This window comes from Bubalus kerabau, chromosome 6, assembly GCF_029407905.1.
Source record: "Bubalus kerabau isolate K-KA32 ecotype Philippines breed swamp buffalo chromosome 6, PCC_UOA_SB_1v2, whole genome shotgun sequence".
Lineage (NCBI taxonomy): Eukaryota > Metazoa > Chordata > Mammalia > Artiodactyla > Bovidae > Bubalus > Bubalus kerabau.
Window position 1 is genome coordinate 8,019,387 of NC_073629.1, and position 25,108 is coordinate 8,044,494.

At 46.2% G+C, this 25,108-nt stretch overlaps 2 long non-coding RNA genes across 2 annotated transcripts; one reads left to right on the forward strand and one right to left on the reverse strand.

Moving 5' to 3' along the window:
* The first annotated feature begins 741 nt into the window (after positions 1 to 741).
* LOC129656599 (uncharacterized) lies at positions 742 to 20,330 on the forward strand. Its single transcript, XR_008716417.1, has 3 exons — positions 742 to 1,149; positions 3,625 to 3,747; positions 19,498 to 20,330. It is a non-coding gene; the product is annotated as an uncharacterized LOC129656599 (long non-coding RNA).
* Positions 8,798 to 24,917, reverse strand: LOC129656600 (uncharacterized). Its single transcript, XR_008716418.1, has 3 exons — positions 21,512 to 24,917; positions 9,882 to 10,081; positions 8,798 to 9,352 (listed from the first exon to the last, which is right to left on the reverse strand). It is a non-coding gene; the product is annotated as an uncharacterized LOC129656600 (long non-coding RNA).
* Between the last annotated feature and the right edge of the window lie 191 nt (positions 24,918 to 25,108).

Sequence of the window (25,108 nt, forward strand, 5' to 3'; positions counted from 1 at the left end):
GGAGAAGGAAATGGCACCCCACTCCAGTACTCTTGCCTAGAAAATCCCATGGACAGAGGAGCCTGGCGGGCTACAGTCCATGGGGTCACAAGAATCAGACACGACTGAGTGTGCACACACGTACACCAGACTCCCAGACGAGGGCTTGTCACCTAGGGCACACTCAGCCCTCGGCGGACCTCACTGCTGGGCGGCCCAGAGGCTCGTGCTGGTTGTGTGCCCCTCTCCTCTCTGTGCCTGAACCACAGCCTAGGCACTTTGCTCTATCCAGATGATGCCAGGACCTCCCAATCTGCCCACTCCTCAGGTCTCTGCATCAACCTCCTGAGGGTTGGGCTGCCCTGCCATGTCGACAAAGGAAGGTCTCAGACTTCAAGTTTCCAGGGCAGACTGGCCTTCAGGGATAAGCCTTAGGAACAAGCAATGGGGATCAGTAGGATGTGGGCAGGGACCAGGAAGGGCCCCAGCTGCTATGGAAAATAATTCGTCCTGGGAGGCCTGGCTCAAACGTGCAGGTGTAGGGGTCCTAGGACATGAGCCGTGTCCCCTGAAAAGCCAGAACCTGGGCTGAGGAGCCTAGAGGCAGGAGCGGCAGAGCAAGGACTAGGCTGCTGTATCGCCTACGCCAAAGGAGTAAGCGTCCACGGCCTGGATCCTCGGGCCCCGGACAGGGCTGGTCAGCAGGTAAGAAGGCAGCTGCCCACCTCCTCGGTGACTCTGGGATCAGGCTCCCACGCGTCACTCATGTGGCTCCTCACCTGAGCACCAGTTTTCCTGCTCTGGCTCCTCTGAGCTCCTCCCAGCCCCTCTCAGTCGGCAGGGAGCTCCCCCTGCTGGGAGCGCCAGGGGCCCTGAGAAGCAGCCCCAGGGATGCCAGCTGCAGCCTGTCTGGGCGATCTACTTGCCCCAGGGCCGAAATGCCCACTCAGGCCAGGTGAGGCTCTGCTCCCCAGGTACCTCCCACATGCTGGAAGGAGGAAGCAGCGGAAGGGGGGACCTCAGGCCTGACGCTGGGTGGTCGGAAACACTTGCCCTGAGCACATCCAGGACTTCTCCAAGCAGCTTTCTCATCACGGGACTGAGTTTCAGAAACATGAAGAATTAGAGAATGAGTTTTTCAGAAAGTAGAAGAGGCAGACAAACAGCCAGGTAGGTACCGACCCTCCTGGCCTTTCCCTCACCTGTTAAATGAAGGGGGATCTTCCAGCTCCCAGATTTGCCAAGTCTTCTCTGAGCTTTGTAACCCATCACCTAACCTGGGGCATTTTTTTTTAATTTATTTTTAATTGGAGGATAATCACTTTACAACGTCGTGCTGGTTTCCACCATTCAACAGCATGAACCCGCTGTAGGTATACATATGTTCCCGCCCTTTGGACCTCCCTTCCACCCAGCCCGCCCCCCGCCCACCCCTCTAGGTTGTCACAGAGCACGAGGTTGACAGCAGCTTTCCACTAGCTATCTATTTTGCATGTGGTAACATATGTCTCAATTTGTCCCACACCCTCTACTCCCTACCCTCACTGTTTCCACAAGTCTGTTCTCTGTCTGCATCTCTATTCCTGCCCTGCAAATAGGTTCATCAGTACCATTTTTCTAGATTCCATATATATGCATTAATATACGATATTTGTTTTTCTCTGACTTACTTCTCTCTGTATAATAGGCACTAAGTTGATCCACTTCAGGTCAACTGACTCACATTCATTCCTTTTTATGGCTTAGTAATCCTCTGTTGTATATATGTACCACAACTTCTTTATCCATTCATCTGTCAGTGGACATCTAGGTTGTTTCCATGTCGTGGCTATTGCAAATAGAGCTGTAATGAACACGTGGATACATGTGTGGCTTTTTGAATTATTAACCTGGGGCATTTTAATTGCTTGATACTGATGGGAAAATAGATTTACTTTTGTTTTCCTATTAAAGTATTTTCCAACAGTATCATTTTCAAAAGTGGAGAAAAATAATGACTAACAATCTATACATTATTTTTCCATTCATCTGTTCATGTTTACATGTATCCATTCAACAAATATTCATGGAGCCCCCACTGGGGAGCCTCAGTGACCAAGACAAAGTCCCTGAGCTCAGGAATCTTATATGAAGTGGAGGAGAGAAAAGGAATGTATTGATGTGTGTTATGATGGGTGGCAATAAAAATAAAGCAGAGAAAGAATATAGAGAAACACAGGAGGAAGAGAGGGAGTGGCTTCTTGTGTAGGAAGGTCAGATAAAGTCTCTGCTATATGGGGACATTTGGACAGAAGCAGAAGATGGCAGGACTGAGCATGCAGACCGCTAGAGGCTGACAGCAGAGGACGGGACTAGCCAACGCCCTGCAGCAGCCGCTCTCAGCAGCATCAGCCTAGAGCAGTGAACCTCCAGGCTCCGTGTGTGGCTGCCAAGGTGCCCACAGCCAACCCAGCCCCCAGGCAACGAGCACATGTATTCTGTGGCCACGTGATGTGCTCACACGCCTGGACATAACCGGGTGATGGCCTGCAGCCCTGTTTCGTGCTATCACGAAGGGAGGGCTTCCCTGGTGGATAAGTGGTAAAGAATCCGCCTTTCAATCCAGGAGATGCGAATTTGATCCCTGGGGTGGGGAGGTTCCCTCGAGAAGGAGATGGCAAGCCTTTCCAGGATTCTGGCCTGGGAAATCCCATGGACGGAGGAGCCTGGCAGGCTACAGTCCTTGGGATCACAAAGACTTGGACACAACTTAGAGACTAAACAATAACAACAAAACACCAAGGGAATCGGGATGTCTGCTGGAGGAAACTGTCTCCAAGACCGTGGTCTGAGTTCTGATTCTGCAACTTGGCATTCATACGACCTCAGAAAAGAGTACACACAGCCTATAAGGAGGATAGATTCATGGAAGATTAGAACAGGGCAGTGCAAGCAAAAGCAAGTGGAAATCACTAGCCAAAGTCCTCATTTAAATTTCTTGAGCCAGCTTCTCCTCTCGACTTCCCTGATGGTCTCCTGGTCTCTGGGATATCAGTTTAAGGCTCCTTTCTTAACTTTGCCGCCGCTCCGAGATACTTTCCTTCCACCTGAGGCATTTTATGGAGACAGTGGGTTTTTGTGGACAAATATCTGCTCTGCCTTGTTCTGGCTGTGTGATCTTGGGGAAAACACTGAACTTCTCTGAGCCCTCAGTAATGGGTCTGTCTTTGATTGGCTGTTTGGGGACATAATGAAATAACACCCAAAGCACAAGGCAAAACTAGCACACAATAGCTTTTATTGTGACTTTATTGTGCTTTTATTGTGACTTTATTGTGCTTTTATTGTGACTGACAATTTTCAGCCAGAAAAATACATAGAAAAGTATAATGAACCCCCATAGCCCCAACATCAAGAATATAATAATTATCAATATTTCATTATATTTGCTTCAACTTAAAAAAAAATTGCCTAAAATATTTCAAAGACATCATAACATTTTACCCAAACTTACTTCAGTAGGCCTATTTCGAAAGAAGGACATTTTCCTACATAACCTCAATGTAACAAGGATAACAATGATTTCTTAAAATTAGTAAAACCAACTCTCATTCAATTTCCCCGGTTGTGTCAGCAATGTCTTGTACATTTGGACCTTTGAATCAGATCACTCAACGTCGCAAGAGCAGCGGCTGCGGCAGTGCCGGAGCGGAGCTACCCCACGTCCAAGGCGAGGAGCAGCGGCTGGGCTTTGCTGGAGCGGCCGTGAAGAGACATCCCACGTCCAAGGTAAGAGAAACCCAAGTAAGACGGTAGGCTCTGAGAGAGGGCATCAGAGGGCAGACAGACTGAAACTACAATCACAGAAACTACAATCTGCTCACATGGAAAACAGCCTGTCTAACTCAATGAAACTAAGCCATGCCCTGTGGGGCCACCCAAGACAGACGGGTCATGGTGGAGAGGTCTGACAGAATGTGGTCCACTGGAGAAGGGAATGGCAAACCACTTCAGTATTCTTGCCTTGAGAAGCCCAGGAATAGTATGAAAAGGCAAAAAGATAGGACACTGAAAGATGAACTTCCTAGGTCGGTAGGTGCCCAATATGCTACTGGAAATCAGTGGAGAAATAACTCCAGAAAGAATGAAGGGATGGAGCCAAAGCAAAAACAACACCCAGTTGTGGATGGGACTGGTGATAGAAGCAAGGTTTGATGCTATAAAGAGCAATATTGCATAGGAACCTGGAATGTTAGGTCTATGAATCAAGGCAAATTGGAAGCAGTCAAACAGGAGATGGCAAGAGTGAACATCGACATTCTAGGAATCAGTGAACTAAGATGGACTGGAATGGGTGAATTTAACTCAGATGGCCATTATAATCTACTACTCTGGGTAGGAATCCCTTAGAAAAAATGGAGTAGCCATCATAGTCAACAAAAGAGTCCAAAATGCAGTACTTGGGTGCAATCTCAAAAACAACAGAATGATCCCTGTTCATTTCCAAGGCAAACCATTCAATATCATGGTGATCCAAGTCTATGCCCCGACCAATAATGCTGAAGAAGCTGAAGTTGAACAGTTCTATGAAGACCTACAAGAACTTCTAGAACTAACACCCAAAAAAGATGTCCTTTTCATTATAGGGGACCGGAATGCAAAAGTAGGAAGTCAAGAAACACCTGGAGTAACAGGCAAATTTGGCCTTGGAGTATGGAATGAAGCAGGGCAAAAGGCTAATAGAGTTCTGCCAAGAGAACACACTGGTCATAGCAAACACCCTCTTCCAACAACACAAGAGAAGACTCTACACATGGACATCACCAGATGGTCAACACCGAAATCAGATTGATTATATTCTTTGTAGCCAAAGATGGAGAAGCTCTATAGAGGCAGCAAAAAGAAGACCAGGAGCTGACTGTGGCTCAGATCAGGAACTCCTTATTGCCAAACTCAGACTTAAAATGAAGAAAGTGGGGAAAACAACTAGACCATTCAGGTATGACCTAAATCAAATCCCTTATGACTATACAGTGGAAGTGAGAAATAGATTTAAGGGACTAGATCTGATAGACAGAGTGCCTGATGAACTATGGATGGAGGCTCGTGACATTGTACAGGAGACAGGGATCAAGACCATCCCCAAGAAAAAGAAATGAAGAAAAGCAAAACAGCTATCTGAGGAGGCCTTACAAATAGCTGTGAAAAGAAGGAAAGTGAAAAGCAAGGGAAAAAGGAAAGATATACCCATTTGAATGCAGAGTTCCAAAGAATAGCAAAGAGAGATAAGAAAGCTTTCCTCAGTGATAGGCAAAGAAATAGAGGAAAACAATAGAATGGGAAAGACTAAAGATCTCTTCAAGAAAATTAGAGATACCAAGGGAACATTTCATGCAAAGATGGGCTCAATAAAGGACAGAAATGGTATGGACCTAACAGAAGCAGAAGATATTAAGAAGAGGTGGCAAGAATACACAGAAGAGCTGTACAAAAAAGATTTTCACAACCCAGATAATCATGATGGTGTGATCACTTACCTAGAGCCAGATATACTGGAATGTGAAGTCAAGTGGGCCTTAGGAAGCATCACTAGAAACAAAGCTAGTGGAGGTGATGGAATTCCAGTTGAGCTATTTCAAATTCTGAAAGATGATGCTGTGAAAGTGCTGTACTCAATATACCAGCAAATTTGGAAAACTCAGCAGTGGCCACAGGACTGGAAAAGGTCAGTTTTCATTCCAATCCCAAAGAAAGGCAATGCCAAAGAATGCTCAAACTCCCGCACAATTGCACTCATCTTACATGCTAGTAAAGTAATGCTCAAAATTCTCCAAGCCAGGCTTCAGCAATATGTGAACCATGAACTTTCAGATGTTCAAGCTGGTTTTAGAAAAGGCAGAGGAACCAGAGATCAAATTGCCAACATCCGCTGGATCATGGAAAAAGCAAGAGAGTTCCAGAAAAACATCTATTTCTGCTTTATTGACTATGCCAAAGCCTTTGACTGTGTGGATCACAATAAACTGGAAAGTTCTAAAAGAAATGGGAATACCAGACCACCTGACCTGCCTCTTGAGAAACCTGTATGCAGGTCAGGAAGCAACAGTTAGAACTGGACATAGAACAACAGACTGATTCCAAATAGGAAAAGGAGTACATCAAGGCTGTATATTGTCACCCTGCTTATTTAACTTATATGCAGAGTACATTATGAGAAACATTGGGCTGGATGAAGCACAAACTGGAATCAAGATTGTAGGGAGGAATATCAATAATCTCAGATATGCAGATGATACCACCCTTATGGCAGAAAGTGAAGAAGAACTAAAAAGTCTCTTGAAGAAAGTGAAAGAAGAGAGTGAAAAAGTTGGTTTAAAGCTCAACATTCAGAAAACTAATATCATGGCATCTGGTCCTATCACTTCATGGCAAATAGATGGGGAAACAGTGGCTGGCTAATTTTTTGGGGGCTCCAAAATCACTGCAGATGGTGATTGCAGCCATGGAATTAAAAGACACTTGCTCCTTGGAAGGAAAGTTATGACCAACCTAGACAGCATATTTAAAAAGCAGAGACATTACTTTGTCAACAAAGGTTCATCTAGTCAAGGCTATGGTTTTTCCAGTCGTCATGTATGGATGTGAGATTTGGACTGTGAAGAAAGCTGAGCGCCGAAGAATTGATGCTTTTGAGCTGTGGTGTTGTAAAAGACTCTTGAGAGTCTCTTGGCCTGCAAGGAGATCCAATCAGTCCATCCTAAAGAAGATCAGTCCTGGGCGTTCATTGGAAGGACTGATGTTGAAGCGGAGGCTCCAATACTTTCGCCACCTGATGCGAAGAGATGGCTCATTGGAAAAGGCCCTGATGCTGGAAAAGATTGAGGGCAGGAGGAGAAAGGGACGACAGAGGATGAGATGGCTGGATGGCATCACTGACTCGATGGACATGGGTTTGGGTGAACTCTGGGATTGGTGATGGACAGGGAGGCTTGGTGTGCTGCATTTCATGGGGTCACAAAGAGTCAGACACAACTGAGTGACTGAACTGAACTGAATCAATGTCTACACTTTGAGTTTATGGTTTTACATCTTAATTCTCTCTTTCATAAATTTTACATTTTAGAATAATTTAAGAGTTACGAAAAAGTTGCAAAGTTAGTACAGAGAGTTCCCAACTATTCTTCAGTTTCCCCTAATATTAAATCTTATGTAATCAAGGTATTTGTCAAAACTAGAAAACCAATATCGCTATATTACTATTAACTAAACTCCAGTGAGATCTTTTAGTCTAGAATAGTTTCTTCCTGTTCTGTCCTCTTTCTTTCATGCCTTGATTTGCTGAGAAAAATCATGTTGGGTTTTTGCAGAACATCACTTTCTGGCCTTATCTGATTGCTTCCTTCAGCTATCATTTAATTTATTCCTCTCTCCCTTCTTTTTCCTTTAAACTGGACGTTAGATCTGAAGGCTTGATTAGGTCCAGGTTCAACTTTTTTTGGCAAGAAAACTGCATGCTGATGCTGTGACCTTGGTGCTTAGTATTTTCCGTATTTTCCCTACTCCTTCCTCTGCCTCCTCCAGCCTCACCCCAAGGTGCATATTGCAAATGCCCCATACCAGTTCTATTGGCTTCTCTCCCACAGATCTATCATGCCCACACTGACAGATGAATCTTACTTTGATAATGTCCTTGTAACTGTCAAGTTGAACAGGGTGCTTCAGGACTGTAGTCATCAAGCACCTTTATTTTTCCTACCAGTACCCCTGCATTTGGGGGGACGAATATCCCTGTATTCGGCGGGGGTGGTGGTGGAGAGCCTTGTCTTTTCTTGCTTCCGTATGAAAAGCTGGGCAGGTCCTTTGACTTCTCTGGGAACTCTTAGGTAATAAAAAGTCCTATGGTCACCTTAAATAAACAAACGCAGATTCAGTTTTAATCAACACGTTGGACTCCACTTCAGGTAGCTGCTTCAGTCTGTTGGAGACCAGAATCCTGCTCTTGGGGAGGGGGTCATCAATTCCCCCAGGTGGCTAACTGGTCCAGAGTTGAACAGGAGAAGGAGAGGGGAACAAACAGGGCAGGGAAGTTATGACTTGGCTGGTAAAGTCATGGTGGTCCAGCTCTCTTGGGAGGCATTTAAAATTCTCTCTCTCTCTCAGGCACTTTTGTGGGTCCTTTGAAGAGTCTCCTCCTCCTTTGATAGGGATGTCTTGTTGTCTTCTCTTCATAAGGAGTTGAAGCATCTTTATTCTGGCTGGTTGTCCACCCCTTCCCCAACCCCTAGGATTCTAGTGATCCTTCCGGTGGCATACTGCTGAAACCTCTGTCCCTCTAAAATGGCCACCTAGATCAAATTTAAGATGACCCTATGTATAGCCACATCTAATCCATAGAAATTTTTCACTTGTTATTTATTCTGACCAAGCCTGGGAGTGCAGGTTGGCCTCCAACTAAGTAATCTTTGCTTTCCTGAAAAGTAGTAGCTAGCTAGCCCATCTTTCCTCTCTAGGTCTCCCAGGTGGGAGTCAGGCACTGGTCCACTGTGACCCCCGAACTACAAGGAACACAGATTAAGTGTCCCAACTGGTCCATTTCAAGTGCTCTTTCCTAAGCCTTAAGGGGAAATGCAGGCACTCCCTGCTCCAGGAGGAAGGGCAGACCTCGGAAAAGCTCTTTCCAAGGGAATTCTCTTCATTCTCTTTAAAAAATCCAACTCAGCTTTTTTTTTTTTTTTTTTTAATAGACTTAAGGTGGGTGAAGAGTTTAAGTCTTTACCCAGTTCCAGGATACCTCCCTGGTGAACACAGAGTGCAGTCTGGCCCCTCCTTTGCAGTGAGAGATGTAGTGTCTCCTGGAAACTCTCACTTTCACTTCCTATAATACTTCTCAGGTTCCTTCCTCCTATTAGCTTGGTGAAAAAGTAATTGCAGTTTCAGACCATGAATTTTAAATCATTATAACTAGGCTCAAACACAGCTTTATTAATCAAAAATAGCATCGATTACAATCAACACATTTTTGCCAACGAGAAACAAGTTTGTTTGTTCCTGTAGCATAAAAATCTGTGCTTCGGGATTTGACAAACTCTTGGAAAGCATTCTTTGCCTCCTGCTGGTTGTGGGAGCATTTTCCCTGCAACAAGTTGTAGAGAGGCTTGAAGAAGTGGTAGTTGGCAAGAGGTCAGGTGAATACTGCGGGGCAAAGCTCTGTAGCCCGATTCATTCAACTTTTGAAGTGTTGGTTGTGCGACATGCGGTTGGGCATTGTCCTGGAGAAGAATTAGGCCTGTTCTGTTAACCGATACTGACTGCAAGGCGTTGCAGTTTTCATCTCATCTCATCGATTGCTGAGCATACTTCTCAGACATAATGGTTTCCCCGGGACTCCAGAAAGCTGTAGTGGATCAGACAGGAAACACCAAACACTGACCATGACACTTTTTTTTGGTGCAGGTTTAACTTTGGGAAGTGTTTTGGAGCTTCTTCTCGGTCCAACCATTGAGCTGGTTGTCACCGGTTGTTGTATACAACCCACTTTTTCTCCTGTGTCACAATCCAATTGAGAAATGGTTCATTGTTGTTGCATAGAATGAGACAAGACATTTCAAAAAGACAAGATTTTTGATTTCTAGTCAGCTCATGAGGCACCCCACTCCAGCACTCTTGCCTGGAGAATCCCATGGGCAGAGGAGCCTGGTAGGCTGCAGTCCATGGGGTTGCTAAGAGTTGGACACGACTGAGCGACCTCACTTTCACTTTTCACTTTCCTGCATTGGAGAAGGAAATGGCAACCCACTCAAGTGTTCTTGCCTGGAGAATCCCGGGGACAGAGGAGCCTGGTGGGTTGCCGTCTATGGGGTCACACAAAGTTGGACACGACTGAAGTGACTTAGCAGCAGCAGCAGCATGAGACACCTACTTACTGATCTTTTTCACCTTTATAATCTGCTTCAAATGCCAAACAACTGTAGAATGGTCAACGTTGAGTTCTTGGGGAACTTCTTGTGTAGTTGTAAGATCAGCTTCTATGATCCTCTCAATTGGCTGTTGTCAACTTCCAGTGGCCAATCACTGTGCTCTTCATCTTCAAGGCTCTCATCTCCTTGCCTTTCATTGCATCCATCTGTGAAGAGGTATAATCTACTCAGTGACGTGTCCCTCTCCTGGAAGGCAGAGGCTATTTCCTATTCATCTGGGACTCTCCACTGCACTAAACAGAGAGTCTGGCTCATAATGCTTATTCACTAGGGATCTGCCAAATGAGTAAGTAAATGAACGATGAATTCATTTTTGCTGCACAAAATTCAAAGTCAAATTAGTGACTTCACAAACAGGAACCTGATCAGAGTCACAAGCTTCCCTGCAGTGTACATTCAAGGAATTATTTTTCTTAAGGCTGTCCTGCCCACAGACTCTTAGTACAATGCTCAACAGACCATGTGGCATGAATGTGGCTGTGCTGAAGTTCAGGGAAGTGAAAACTCAAGGAGGGCAGACTTCTGGACACCCTTAGGGAGGATCCTTCTGGAACCACCAGTCTTCACCTGGTGGTCATCCCTGAGCCCAGGACATGTCCAGCTCATCCCACATTGTCAAGCCTCAGTGACAATGATGGATTGCTTTCCTTATTTTTAACCAAGAGACACAGAATTATGCCCTGTTTCTCAACAAGTTATACAGCTAACAAGAAATATGGCTATCTGGAGCTCTACTGAGTGAAGGTGAGTCTCTGAAGGCTTGATCCTGAGTAGGTTGGTGAGGACCTCTGCCCTCTTGATCATAGAGCTTCCCCTGGCTGCCTATGCACACCCATAGCACCAGGAACATCCTCCCTACCTCCTCCACTAACTGCTGACTTTCTCAATCTCCCCTCTGTCCACTCTTGTGAAATCACAAATGGACAACAATAAAAGGCCTTGGATTGTCATTTTCAGAGAAGGCAACTCAGGATAATATTTTCTTTTTTATTTTTAACTGAAGTATGGTTGATTTACCGTGTTTGTTAGTTTTAGGTGTACAGCATAGTGATTCAGAATTTTTGCAGATTATGTTCCATTGTAGGTTGTTACGAGATAATGAGTATAATTCTTTGTGCTAGAGAGTGTATCCTCATTGTTTATTTATTTTATGCATAGTCGTTTGTATCTGTTAACCCCTGATTTGTCCTTCTCCCTTTCCCTCTCCCTTTGGTAACCACAAGTTTGTTTTCTATGTGAGTCTGTTTCCCTTTTGCACATAAATTCAGTTCTATTACCTTTTTGATACACATATAATTTATATTATATTGCGTTTGTCTTTTTCAGACTTACTTCACTAGGCATAATATTCTCTAAGTCAATCAACATTACTACAAAGACAATATTTCATTCTGTCATTCTACTTTATGGCATTGCCAATGGATGAAATATCCTTTTCCATATCCTCACTTTCAGTTCAGTTCAGTCACTCAGTTGTGTCCGACTCTTTGCACTCTCATGGACTGCAGGATGCCAGGCTTCCCCGTCCATCACCAACTCCCGCAGCTTGCTCAAACTCATATCCGTCAAATAGGTGATACCATCCAACCATCTCATCCTCTGTCATCCCCTTCTCCTCCTGCCTTCAATATTTCCCAGCATCAGTGTCTTTTCTAAGGAGTCAGTTCTTCACCTCAGGTGGCCAAAATATTGGAGCTTCAGCTTCAGCATCAGTCTTTCCAATGAATATTCAGGACTGATTTCCTTTTGGTCTGACTGGTTGAATCTCCTTGCAGTCCAAGGGACTCTCAAGAGTCTTCTCCAACACCACAGTTCAAAAGCATCAGTTCTTTGGTGCTCAGCTTTCTTTATGTAAGAAAAGAAAAATGCTGCTCTCTTCTCTTCTTTTCTCAGCTATTGGTAAGGCCTCCTCAGACAACCATTTTGCCTTTTTGCATTTCTTTTTCTTGGGGATGTTTTTGATCGTCACCTCCTGCATAATGTCATGAACCTCTGTCCACAGTTTTTCAGGCACTCTGTTTATCAGATCTAATCCCTTGAATCTATTTGTCGCTTCCACTGTTTAATCGTAAGGGATTTGATTTAGATCATACCTGAATGCTCTAATGGTTTTCCTGACTTTCTTCAATTTAAGTCTGAATTTTGCAATAAGGAGTTCATGATCTGAGCCGCAGTTAGCTCCTGGTCTTATTTTTGCTGACTGTATAGAGCCTCTCCATCTTTGGCTGCAAAGAATATAATCAATTTGATTTTGGTAATGATTATCTGTTGATGTCCATGTGTAGAATCGACTCTTGTGTTGTTGGAAGAGGGTGTTTGCTATGACCAGTGCATGCTCTTGGCAAAACTCTGTTAGCCTTTGCCCTGCTTCATTTTGTACTCCAAGGCCAAACTTGCCTGTTACTCCAGGTGTTTCTTGACTTTCTACTTTTGCATTCCAGTCCCCTATGATGAAAAGGACATCTTTTTTGGGGGTTGTTAGTTCTAGAAGTTCTTGTAGGTCTTCATAGAACTGTTCAACTTCAGCTTCTTCGGCATTAGTGGTTGGGGTATAGACTTGAATTACTGTGATATTGAATGGTTTGCCTTGGAAATGAACAGAGATCATTCTGTCATTTTTGAGATTGCACCCAAGCACTGCATTTCAGACTTTTGTTGACTATGATGGCTACTCCATTTCTTCTAAGGGATTCTTGCCCACAGTAGTAGATATAATGGTCATCTGAATTAAACACCCATTCTAGTTCATTTTAGTTCACTGATTCCTAAAATGTCAATGTTCACTCTTGCCATCTCCTATTTGACCACATCCAATTTACCTTGATTCATGGACCTGATCTGCCTCTTGAGAAATTTGTATGCAGGTCAGGAAGCAACAGTTAGAACTGGACATGGAACAACAGACTGGTTCCAAATAAGAAAAGGAGTTCGTCAAGGCTGTATATTGTCACCCTGTTTATTTAACTTATATGCAGAGTACCTCATGAGAAACGCTGGACTGGAAGAAACACAAGCTGGAATCAAGATTGCCGGGAGAAATATAAATAACCTCAGATATGCAGATGACACCACTCTTATGGCAGAAAGTGGAGAGGAACTAAAAAGCCTCTTGATCAAAGTGAAAGTGGAGAGTGAAAAAGTTGGCTTAAAGCTCAACATTCAGAAAATGAAGATCATGGCATCCGGTCCCACCACTTCATGGGAAATAGATGGGGAAACAGTGGAAACAGTGTCAGACTTTATTTTTCTGGGCTCCAAAATCACTACAGATGGTGACTGCAGCCATGAAATTAAAAGACGCTTACTCCTTGGAAGGAAAATTATGACCAACCTAGATAGCATATTCAAAAGCAGAGACATTACTTTGTCAACAAAGGTTCGTCTAGTCAAAGCTATGGTTTTTCCTGTGGTCATGTATGGATGTGAGAGTTGGACTGTGAAGAAAGCTGAGCACCGAAGAATTGATGCTTTTGAACTGTGGTGTTGGAGAAGACTCTTGAGAGTCCCTTGGACTGGAAGGAGATCCAACCAGTCCATTCTGAAGATCAGCCCTGGGATTTCTTTGGAAGGAATGATGCTAAAGCTGAAACACCAGTACTTGGGCCACCTCATGTGAAGAGTTTACTCATTGGAAAAGACTCTGATGCTGGGAGGGATTGGGGACAGGAGAAGGGGACGACAGAGGATGAGATGGCTGGATGGTATCACTGACTCGATGGACGTGAGTCTGAGTGAACTCCAGGAGTTGGTGATGGACAGGGAGGCCTGGCATGCTGCGATTCATGGGGTTGCAAAGAGTCGGACATGACTGAGCGACTGATCTGATCTGATCTGATGGACCTAACATTCCAGGTTCCTATGCAATATTGCTCTTCACAACATCCTCACTTTAAGTCTCTCTCTCTATATCTTTTACCCTAAAATGAGTCTCTTATAGGCAGCTATTGAAGGGTCTTGTTTTTTATCCAATCAACCACCCTTTACCTTTTTATTAGAGCATTTAGTCCATGACATTTAATTATCGATAGATATATACTTATTACCATTTTATTCCTTGTTTTTCAGATGTTTTTGTTGTTCTTTGTTCATTTTTTTTGTTTTTCCCATTGTGGTCTAATGGTTTTGTTTTGTAGTACATTTAAGTTCCTTTCTTTCTTTTTTTTTTTTTTTTTTGTGAATCTATTGTATGTTTTTGATTTGTGGTTACCCTGGAGTTCAAGTATATTGACCCATAACTATATCTACTTGATTTAAATTGATAATCATACACAAGTCAAACACATTCTAAAACATCTATGTTTTTATACTCCCCTTCCCCACATTTTGTGATTTATATGCCCTATTTTACACCTTCATTCCTATAGTTATAATTACTTTGATAATTTTTAAAATTTACCTACAGGCTTAAATGATCCTCCATCTGTTTATATATTTGCCCTTCCTATCCTGATTTTCCCTTTCCCAAAGATTCTTGCTTTTTTTCTATTTAGTGAAGACCCTTTAATATTTCTCTTAGGGTAGGTTTAGTATTCCTGAATCCTTTTAGCTTTTGCTTATCTGAGAAATCTTTACCTCTCCCAACTATTCTGAGTGATAATCTTTCTGGGCTGAGTATCCTATGTTGCAGGTTTTTCCCTTTCAAGATTTTGTATATATCATGCTACTTCCTTCTGGCCTGCAAAATTTCTGCAGAGAAATCAGCTGCTAACTGACGGGGACTCCCTTGTAAATGGTACTTTGTTTTCCTCTTGCTGACTTTAAACGTCTTCCTTAATTTTGCCACATTGGTCATACTATGTTTGGTGTACGTCTGTTTGGGTTCATCTTGTTTGAGACCCTCTGTGTTTCCTATACCTGGATATCTGTTTCCTTCTTCAGGTTTGGGAAGGCTTCAGTCATAATTTCTTTCAATACATTTTCAATATCCTTCTTTCTCTCTTCTCCGTCTGGAACCCCTATAATGTGAATGTTGGCACATTTTATATTATCCCATAGATCTCTTATGAAGCTTTTGTGTGTGTGTGTGTGTGTGTGTGTGTGTTTCACTTGTCTTTCTATCTGCTGTTCTGCTTGGGTAATTTCCATCATTCTGCCTTTCAGATCGCTTGTGCATTTTCAGTGTCATCTAGTCTTCTATTCATTGCTTTTGGATTGCTTTTTGTCTCAGAAATTGATTTGTCTCTTTTTGATTGGGTCTTCTTTATAGTTTATAGTTCCTTGTTAAAATAATCTGTGCTTGGATGATTCTCTTTCTTACTTCAGTTAGCATATTTATTACCAACTTTTAAAATTCACTGTCTGGTAGATTGATTGTCTCTGTTTTGTTATTTTTCAGGGTTTTTCTCTTGCTCTTTGAGAGGAGTTCCTCTGGCTTTTCATTTTTCTTCAGTGTCTCTGTCTCTCTGTACTTACATGAAACAGTTATCTATTGTGGTCTTGAGAGAGTTTTATATGGGAGCAGCCCTATGTAGGCTGTGTGCCCCGTGCTTCTGGTGGGAAGGCTGGATTTGATAGGGATGCAGGAACATCTTTCCCCCAGACTGTGCTGGCCACTGTCACCTGGGAGGAGCTGGAGCCTGCACAGGGTGTGAGGTGGGACTTTCTGCTCAGTGGGATCTGCTCTTAAGTTGCTGGAGTGGAAGCCCTGAGGGTCAGGGTCTGGCTGGCTCTGCTCCCTTTAAGTGTGTGTCTTTCCTCCTCTTGGTACTGGGACCTTGGCTCCAAAGGAGGGGCGTGCTGAAGAAAGTGGGGCTCATGTGCTTACAGAAGTCTCTTTGCTCAGGCATAGCCCAAGGTTGCATCTTTCCCCCTGTTGAGGTGGTACCAGATCTAGTGCAAATTTGTGGGATGGAGTGGGCAGGGCCAGAGCATTCCCTTGGCTGGCACTGGGGATGGCTGCATTGTGGTTATGGGAATTGAAGTCACTACACTGCCTTCAGAAGTCTTGGCTGCTTCTGTGGCCCTGTTGGAGTAAGTGCCAACAGTATCCACTGCCGCGCCACCTAGACAACACTCCACGGTCCTGGGTCACCTCTGAGTCCCTAGATTGAGTCTTTTCTTAAGTCCTGACCATGCTACACCCCATGCCAAGCTGTGGCATGGAGTGAATGGGTCCAGGGTATTTGCTCAGCTCGAACTGGGGAACATGGCAAGGTGGCTGCCAGTGGGTAGACTTCTCTCTGACCTGTCTGGGGATAAGCCAGCACCCATACAATCCTTACAAGTGATGTGTAGGCTTTTCTATCCTTTCTATCTGTCCCAGTGGTTTTCCAAGCAGATCAGAGTGCTTGTTTACTATGCAAAGGACCCCAGGACTGGGATAGCGAGTCTGCGGTTTAACCGTCTTACTCCCCACGGTGAGCATCTGCCTCTGTGATCTTCCTTTCCCTCTTAGTCTCTTCCTAGGGACACAGGTCCTGACCTGATGCTTTTCTTCCCATCCTACCCAATCACACAGGAATCTTTCGTACAGCCTTGGCTGTACAGTTCTTCTGCCAATTTACAGTTTTCCATGAGAATTGTTCCTCATATAGATGCATTTTTGATGTTTGTGGGAGGTGGTAAGCCCCATGTCCCCTTGCTCTGCCATCTTGAAACCCCTAATATTTACTTTCTGAGAGCATTCTCATAGTCCATATAAACTTACTGGTATAATATCTTTTGGAGTCCTTGGTTATAAGCAATAGGAATAGATATTTGTTTGCTTCAGCTAAAAGGAATTTATTGGAAGGATATTAGGAAATTAACATACTCAAGGGAAATCCAGAATGGCAGGGACAGAACAAGGCCAGCACTGGGGCTCAGGGGTGGCAGGACATTGTGAATCATCCTTTGAAGATACCCTCACAGGCATGTATGTGTGTGTGTGTGTGTGTGTGTGTGTGTGCAAATGTGAGCGCTCAGTCATGTCCAACTCTTTGTGACCCCATGAACTGTAGCCGGCCAGGCCCCTCTGTCCATGGGATTTTCCAGGCAAGAACACTGGAGTGGGTTGCCATTTCCTCCTCTAACCCTCACAGGAGCCTCTGCTTTAACCATATACAGCCCCCATGTTTCTCTACTCAAGATGTGAATTTCCAGTAGAGGGTATGATTAGTGAGCTTGGGTCCTAAGCCTACCTCCATGACAAGGTGGGATTCTATGATTGACAACTCACCTGAATCACACCACATCAGGAAGGGTCAGTTCCCAAGATAAAGTGCTGCTGAGTAAACAAAAACAAACAAACAGAAACTAAAACCCTAAACCAGATGCCTCTTAAAAAGTTTTTCAATAGCAACCTCTGCTAATATATTTGAAATGTGATTCTGTTTGCCAAAATTCAGTTTATATGTGACTCTTTGTGTAACTAATCACGCTTCTCTTTCCACATTAGCTGCTGGGAAGTGTACAGCCCTATTGTGTCTTAACCTATAGAAAGCAAGTAAGATTTGTGGGTGACCATGTTGTCTTCGCCTCTCTCCTGGTTCTTTTTTATATTTTTGATGTTTGTTTTCCTTTCTCTCTAATTTGCCATCTTGGTTCATGCTGTGGGGTTATTTTTTTCTGGAATAAGGCAGAATATGAGTGAGCAGATTTGTTTGTGACTCTTCAGGAATGTGTTATGGTGTAAAGCATGGTTCATCTGTATTATGAATTTTCCCATTGGAAGAATTTGTAATCTGAAAGCCAGCAAGCAGTTATAAAGATATCATGGCACAGTACCCCTGCAGTTCTCTGCTTTGAAAGCTTTCCCAGAGTGATTAGGTGCAAAGAACTTGTATCAAACTTTCACTGCACAGCACTCCTGTGTTTAGAAGAATGCAATTTGACCTGGTAAAACAGGCCAGTTTCATGTGAGAGAGAGAGAGAGATAAAGCGAGAGAACAAAAGGAAGTCATCTGAAGCAGCTCGGGGCAGGGCCCCGCTCATGGGTTATTTTCCGTGTGACCTCAGCTGAGCTCTCTCTCTCTCTGGAGGAGATTGCCTGGCCTGGGAGCACCAAGGAAAATCTGGCAGTGCCTGGGGGAGTTAAAGTGCAGCCAAGAGCAGCAGGTGCCAGGAATGGGCCGGAAAACTCTGGTGAAATTCCCAGCCGCATAGCAGCTTCAGTTCGGGTTTGGAGAGTCAAAGCTGGGGTTGGAAAGATGGGAGGTCTGCCTGCTGCCCTCAAAAGAACCCCAGCTCCACCCTCCAGCCTCCGTGATAAGCTGACTTTTCCTGCCTGAGCCCAGAGGCAAGGAGAGGTGGGAGGGTAATGTTCTTTTGTCTCAGGATCTTTTGATTATAGCAAGCAGAAATCTACTCAGGCTAGCTCAAATAAAAGTCACTTGTTTGTAAGGATGTAATGGATGCAAAGGGTAGTCCTTTAGACATTCAGGGAGGTATCATGATCTTCATGGCCTTCCCTGGTAAAGAATCTGCCTGCAATGTGAGAGACCTGGGTTCGATCCCTGGGTTGGGAAGATCCTCTGGAGGAGGGCATGGCAACCCACTCCAGTATTCTTGCCTGGAGAATCCCATGGATGAGGAGCCTGGTGGGGTACAGTCCATGGTGTCCCAAAGAGTCGGACACAACCGAGCAATTAAGAACAGATCATGATCTTCTCAGGGGCTGGGACAGAAAGTTCAGGAACTGCCAATCCTCTCCATCCCTTGGAGGCCCTCAGAGAGCTCCCTTACTTCTGCTTCTCTGGGCTCAGTCATCCTGCATGTGGTCCAGCATGGTGGCAGCATGGTCAACCAGCTGTCTGAGCTTGCGTATCCACAGTTTGCCATCCCCGGGTCTCTTTCTTCAACCCCTGTGACTGGTCCAGTTCATCTGTTTATCCTGAGCACATGACTTGACTGTGTCTACCCCTTGTCTGGCTGGCATGGCTAGGAGGAGCAGGTCTCATGAGGGCCAATAAATGCGAGCTTCATGAAAGGTGTTGATGCTGGCTTTCCAAGGGGAAAGCTGAAGGGCCGCTGAGGACCTTCCAGACCTTCAGAGCTCTTGTTAGGAGTGATGTGGAATTCCTGCTCCCCAGGGCCACTGGACCCATGATCAGAGGACCCTGAGGTGTCTCCTGGTTTCTGGAGGACAGCGATGTTTGGGACATCCAATGAAAGGCAGACTCATTTTGTGCAGGTTGACACCTAACTCTTCCCTCCTAGGGAACTCCCCCAAGTATGACTCTCTTGAGATAGAGCTGTCCAAGTTCAGGGAACCATTCGGGATTACTCACAACCAGTCCCAGCATCAAAGTAGTGTGTCGGAGACGTCGGAAATTATTGACCCACCGGTTTTATTCCTCCCTGGGCAGAACAAGACTTCAACGCGTGAGGCCACACTGACCCCCGGGCACCTTCGCTGCTTTTGCTCAGGCCATTCCTCTCTTTGGAATTCCCTGACAGGTGACCCTCCCCAGTCACTACCTGGTTGAATTCTCCCCTTCCCTTAAGGCCCTACCCCAGACCAACCTCCTAGAAGAACCCCCCGGCTTGCCTATCCTTTCCTCCCTGTCTTCCTCTGTACCTGTGTCTCGGCACACACGGCATCTGGTGCCTGAGTTGCTCACACTTCATGTGTTTCCCTCTCTAGGCTGACTATCCTTGGAGGACATCTGTGTGTCCCTGAGAGAGCGTGAGCAGAGCCCAGCTCCGAGCAGGTGGACTGGTGTGCTGACATGCGTGCTGCCACAGACAGCTCAGCTGTCACACAGAAGGGCCTCTGAACCTCCCAGCAGCCCCTGGAACAGGCTCCTGCGGCCCCCAGGTCCAGCCTTCTCAGCCAGCAGTGGACCCTGCCCTCCCTAAAAACCGTTGCCCCATGCGGATTCCTCCGTCTCACAGTGGCCACTTCTGCTATGGAGGGGCCCCTGCCCTCCACGTGGCATCCTTGGGACAGAGGAGGACCCCCACTGGGCTGCTGCGTTCTTGCAGAACAGATTGTCCTACCCACTGCAGCTCTCAGGAAACAGGCTCTAGACTCTGCGGTCCCAGGGTGCCCCCCACTTCACTCCTGTCCCCTAAAAACTAAGGGCCAGTGGCTAGCTTCAGCTCCCAGGCATGCTGTATCTCTGACTCTGAGGAAGCCAGTCTACTTTTTGTTCCTCTAGGGAGGCCAGGCCAGTGGTCAGGATGGACGGGAGGCCGAGCAGAGAGAGGGGGAGGCCTGCCAGGAAGCGAGAGCGGAGGCCCGGCCTGCTCTCCCACAGGAAACCACTGACTGGAAACTCTGAAGTGCTGGAGGCAGCTCCCAGCTGCGACCCAGAGTGCTGTCATGCGGCGCCCGCAGCCCCTCCGAACAGCTCGTGAGACATTCGGAGGGCGGGAGGGGGCACAGAGCCCACGGTGCCCACGGAGGAGGCACAGCGGCCGGTGGACAACAGCCAGCATCCGGAACACTTGATTTGACGTTGGTTTCCCCTAGACGGTCCCTTGAGCCTGAACCGCACACATGGCGACGCTCTCTGATGGGAGGGAGCGCTAACCCGGCAGGTGGTGCCGGGGGTCTCCGTGCCCGCTCGTCCAGAGTCAGCGCAGGAGCCGAGAGGGGACCCGCCTGCGGCGTCACAGGGGCCGCGTCACGTGACGCAGCCGGTATCTTTACTTTGTGGGAGGCTCGTCACATTCATGGGGGTTACAGTCACACCCAGTCACGAGAAGTCTCCTGATTTTGCACAAAGTAGGTGTGAAATCTTTCATCCAGCAATAGAAGAGCCTGTGTCATTCTTCTAGGTTTGGTCTGTGAGGCTTTTTTCTGTTGGTGACTCAATATTTGGATGGCTAGCCCCGGGGGAAGCCATTAGGGTGAGATCTAAGAATCAGGGGCTGGCGCGTGGCTTTGGGTGTGGAGTTGCTCCCCTCAAGATCCACAGGAGCCAGAGGCCTGGGCTCCTTGGGGCTCGGCCCTCACTCCCTCACAGAAACTTGGAAGGGGAAGGATCTGGCTTCCCAGTGTCAGGCCCAGGGCGCCTTCATCTGCGAACCCTGCAGCGCCGGGAATGGAGGAGAAAGGGGAAGGGATGCGCTGGCTGTCTCCTGTCTTCTCCCCTCCCCCGAGGGGCTGTTGGGGGCGGGGAGCTGCACCCTCAGCCTGCTCCCCGGAAGCACTCCATCTGCCTGGGTGGGTTTGGGTCAAACACTGGGTGTTTCTTTTCTTAGCAGTAGATTCCTTCTCTCCCTCCTGGCTTATCTTTTCTTTTGTTGCTTCCGCTCCTTCTGGGTCAGCAGTTGGCCTCTGTCCCCATTCCTCGTGCGGACTCCAACCATCTTCTCCTCTGCACAGCTTTTCACATCTTGTTCCTTCTTCCATTCTCCAGAGGTCTGGGAGTGAATCTCCCTCCTATATTCTCTCTGGCTCGGCACCCCCCCACCGACCCCCACCTTTTCCCCCTCTCCTTCCAAGAATATGCCATTTCACAGAAAGTTCCATTTTCACAGCCATGGTTATTTTCATGTGTTTCCCCAGTTCTAACATCGCAGAGGAATGTCTGACATCATCTCCACCAGTGAATCCAACGCTCACCAGCAACCCCCCATCCCTACCTCTCCCCCCTCCTTTCTTCGCCAGCTGTTTGCTAAGTCTGGAGTCTGTCTGATGATTGAAATACCTTTTTTTTTTTTTCTTGTCCTTGAAACCCGGTTCTACCTTCCATCTTTAAGCCTATGTTGCTCCCTAAACATTAGAATATGAGCTGGGCTTGGTCTCAAGAGAACTTGTTCATTGGCTCCCAAACTTGTGTGCACATTAGAATCACCTGGGGGAATTTAAACACCCCGGTGGCCAGGTCACACCCTATGCCAATTAAATCAGAACATCTGGGGCTGGGAGTGGGAGCAGTAGTTTTTAAAGATCCCCAGGTGATTCCAATATGCAGCCAAGTTTGGGAACCACGACCTGGTGATGTACTGAAGGGGGTTACAGCCTGCAGCCAACTGAATCAACTTCATGGAGCTCCTTCATGGAGCTCAGATCTTCTTGTCTTGTCGAGACATGAGGGTGCAGGTCCCAGGTCCCAAACTAGGCTGGGAGCATTCTCTCTGGGGTGTCTCTGCACTTGAACCGGGGCCTCTCCTAGCCTCGAGGTGAAGACGTGCTCTGGGGAGGGTTGACAGAGGCCTGGGAGAGATTCCCTTTCTGCAGCAGAGGGTGCTGGTTCCAGGCGGGAGCTCTGAGGGGTTCAGTCCCCAGGAGAGCCTCAGGTCAGTTGGGAAGTAAGCAGCCAGTTCTGTCCCTCCTTCCTGAATGCAGCCCCAAGCCCTGGGGTTCCTGACACACTTCTGATTAAGGACACGGTTCTGATTCCCACTCTGCGGGCAGCCCTGATTCCTGCTGCTCAGCTGAGAGTGAGGCCATCCCGGGTAGCAGGAGGCCAGCTGAGGTGGCAAGGGGTGGGAGGCTGTGGATGCTCAAGGTGTAACCCTGTGGACTTTCACAAAGAGAGTGACAGCAAGAAAATTCTTTCCTGGTGTTTCCCTAAAGCCCCAACAACGACAGTCTCAGAAGGATCATCTCTGGCAGGGTCCGATATTCTCACTCCTCCACCCTCTCTGACAAGCATCTACATGGGTGGTTCTCAAACTCTTACCAGAATCCTCTGAAAATGAAAAGTGACCCAGAGGGATGGTATGGGGGTTCAGGATGGGGAACACGTGTACACCCGTGGCAGATGCATGTTGATGTATGGCAAAACCAATACAATATTGTAAAGTAAAAAAATAATAAAAAAATTAAAAAAAAAAAGTGAAAGGCACTCAGTCGTGTCTGATTATATAGTCCATGGAATTCTCCAGGCCAGAATACTGGAATGGGTAGCCTATCCCTTCTCCAGGGATCTTCCCCAACCTAGGAATCGAACCAGGGTCTCCTGCATAGCAGGCAGATTCTTTAGCAACTGAGCTATCATGGAAGCCCAGTGAGGGAGCTATCAGGGAAGCCCAGTGAAGGAAGGGTTTCTTAAAACGCAGATTGCTGGGCCCAGCCTCAGAGTCTGATTCAGTGGGTCTGGGTGGGGACCAGAGCATTTCTAGCAAGTGCTGTTGCTGCTACAGAATGAAGGTCACGTTTGTAGAGCGCCTGGTCTACAGCCTTTCTCCAGAACACCTCCAGTGTGCCAGACTGAAATCAGAGGAAAATAGCAGGAAACAATAAAAAGGGAAGGGGAGAGCTGATGCTGCCCCGCCTGATAGGAAAGGCAGGGCCCCCATCCTGCATGTCCCTCCTGCTCATAGCTGGCAGTATGTCTGTATCACAGAGCACCGTGAATATTTGTGTATGGTGACGTAGCTGGTACACGTGAACACAGGCGACAAATGCCAGTCTATCGTGTAAACTTCTGGAAAGACAATGTCTGTCTGTGGCTTTCTAAATGCTCAACAACTGAACTCAACAAAAAATACCGAGTTGGCCTAAAATGCCCAAAGTACCATATTCTAAGCACATCATGTCAAAAATCTACTGGGGATAAAACATGAATTAGATACTGACCAAGTTCTTGATTTTCTGGAGTTTACTGCCTTTCAGAGATAACAGATAGTAAACAAGAAATGGCAGAGGTGAGAGCTTGGAAAGAAAGCTACCTTTCTAAGAGCAGGCTTCTCCCTCTTTGGACTGTTGATGCCCTGCTGAGTTGAACCAGATTATAAATCTTGGGGAGATGGAATTGGCCCCAAATGGGCTACTTGTTGTGTTCACGTGAGCTGACCCATAGAGCCACTTAAAACCAGAGGTTAAATGTTTCAGCATCTTGCTGAAATCTTTCAGCTCATGCTGTTTAAATTAAATTAATTTTCAGTTCCCCTTCAAGCCAAGGGTTTGATGGAAAGAGCCAGGCTGGTGGTGCTGTGCTGACGTGCTCAGTCGTGGCCGACTCTGCAACCCCATGAACTGTAGCCGCCAGGTTCCTCTGTCCATGGAATTTTCCAGGCAAGACTACTGGAGTGGGTTGCCATTTCCTTCTCCCCCTTCTCCATGGTGCTGCAGAGGTGTAATCCTGTCTTGCTTGAGACTGCCAGGCTAGACGGGGCATTGTGTTGGTCTGATGTGAGCAAGTCACTGAGCAGAGAATTCCAGCATGTTCAGGAAACCAGAGACAATGCAGTGAAATGCACCATTGTTTGTCCGAGGACCGGCAGCCCAGTGAGTGGGTGAGCTCTGTGGCTGTGGCAAAGCCACTGGTCAAAGAATCCTCCATCCCAAAGCCCTCCTGAGAGCAGCTTGTGTCTAACTAAACTTATTTTTCAGGCTGACCGGAAATCATGACCTCGTCTGGAAATTATCTTTACTCTTCTGTGGGAACAGGGGGGTGACCGCATAGACCCACAGAAGAGACATCATTCACGTCTTTGAGGACAAGGATATTATCTGGTTTATCTATACAGCATCCCACACATTGGTGGTAGCTGCCTGAGCTTAGTTCAACACAGCATCTGTAACAAAGGTTTAAATTCTGGGGCCACTAACTCTAGCTATGGGGACATTCAACTCAGGAGTCCAAGTTCCACCGAGTACTCGGGCAATGTACATAACCTGAGAGGCTTTGGAAGTCTAGCAGGAGATCTAAGAAATGAGAGCCAGGAAAGGCTTTTGAGGCTCAGTTTTTCTTTGCAACCAACCAACCGATGTATGTAGAAACAGGGCTATGCCTGTAAACAACTGGAAATACTTTTGGTTAGCTTCACAAGGTCCCCCTACTCCTAATTGAGCAATTTTTAGGAGTGACAGGGTTGCACATAGTTAAGCTAACAAGATGACCCATTTCTTAATATGGTGTGTTGCATTTATTTTAAAGATACACCCCTCTCTTCTGGACCAAAGCATTTCAGTTTTGGATCTGGATATTAGTGATCTCTTACAAAAGTATCTCTTACCATCTCATAGTCCAATATCCACACTAGAAGTTAATTCTGCAGTGAAAACTTTCTAAGGACAAAAGAACTTGTGATCAAAAGAGTAGGCAGTTGGATACACCCTGCAGATGGGGTTGAAGGGTCACACTTGAATGCTCTTCGACCTGAGCTGAGTGGGTGGACTGGCCAAGCCTGGGCACCTTCAATTGTGGAAGCACCCAGCTTGTCTTCACCCCACTCACTGGGTAACTCACCCAAAAAGAACACAAGGATTAAGGTCCAGGAGAGGCAGGGCAGCAGCCCACTGTGGGCTCCAGGATTGGAGTATATGCAACCAGCATTGAGTATATGCCTTCAGA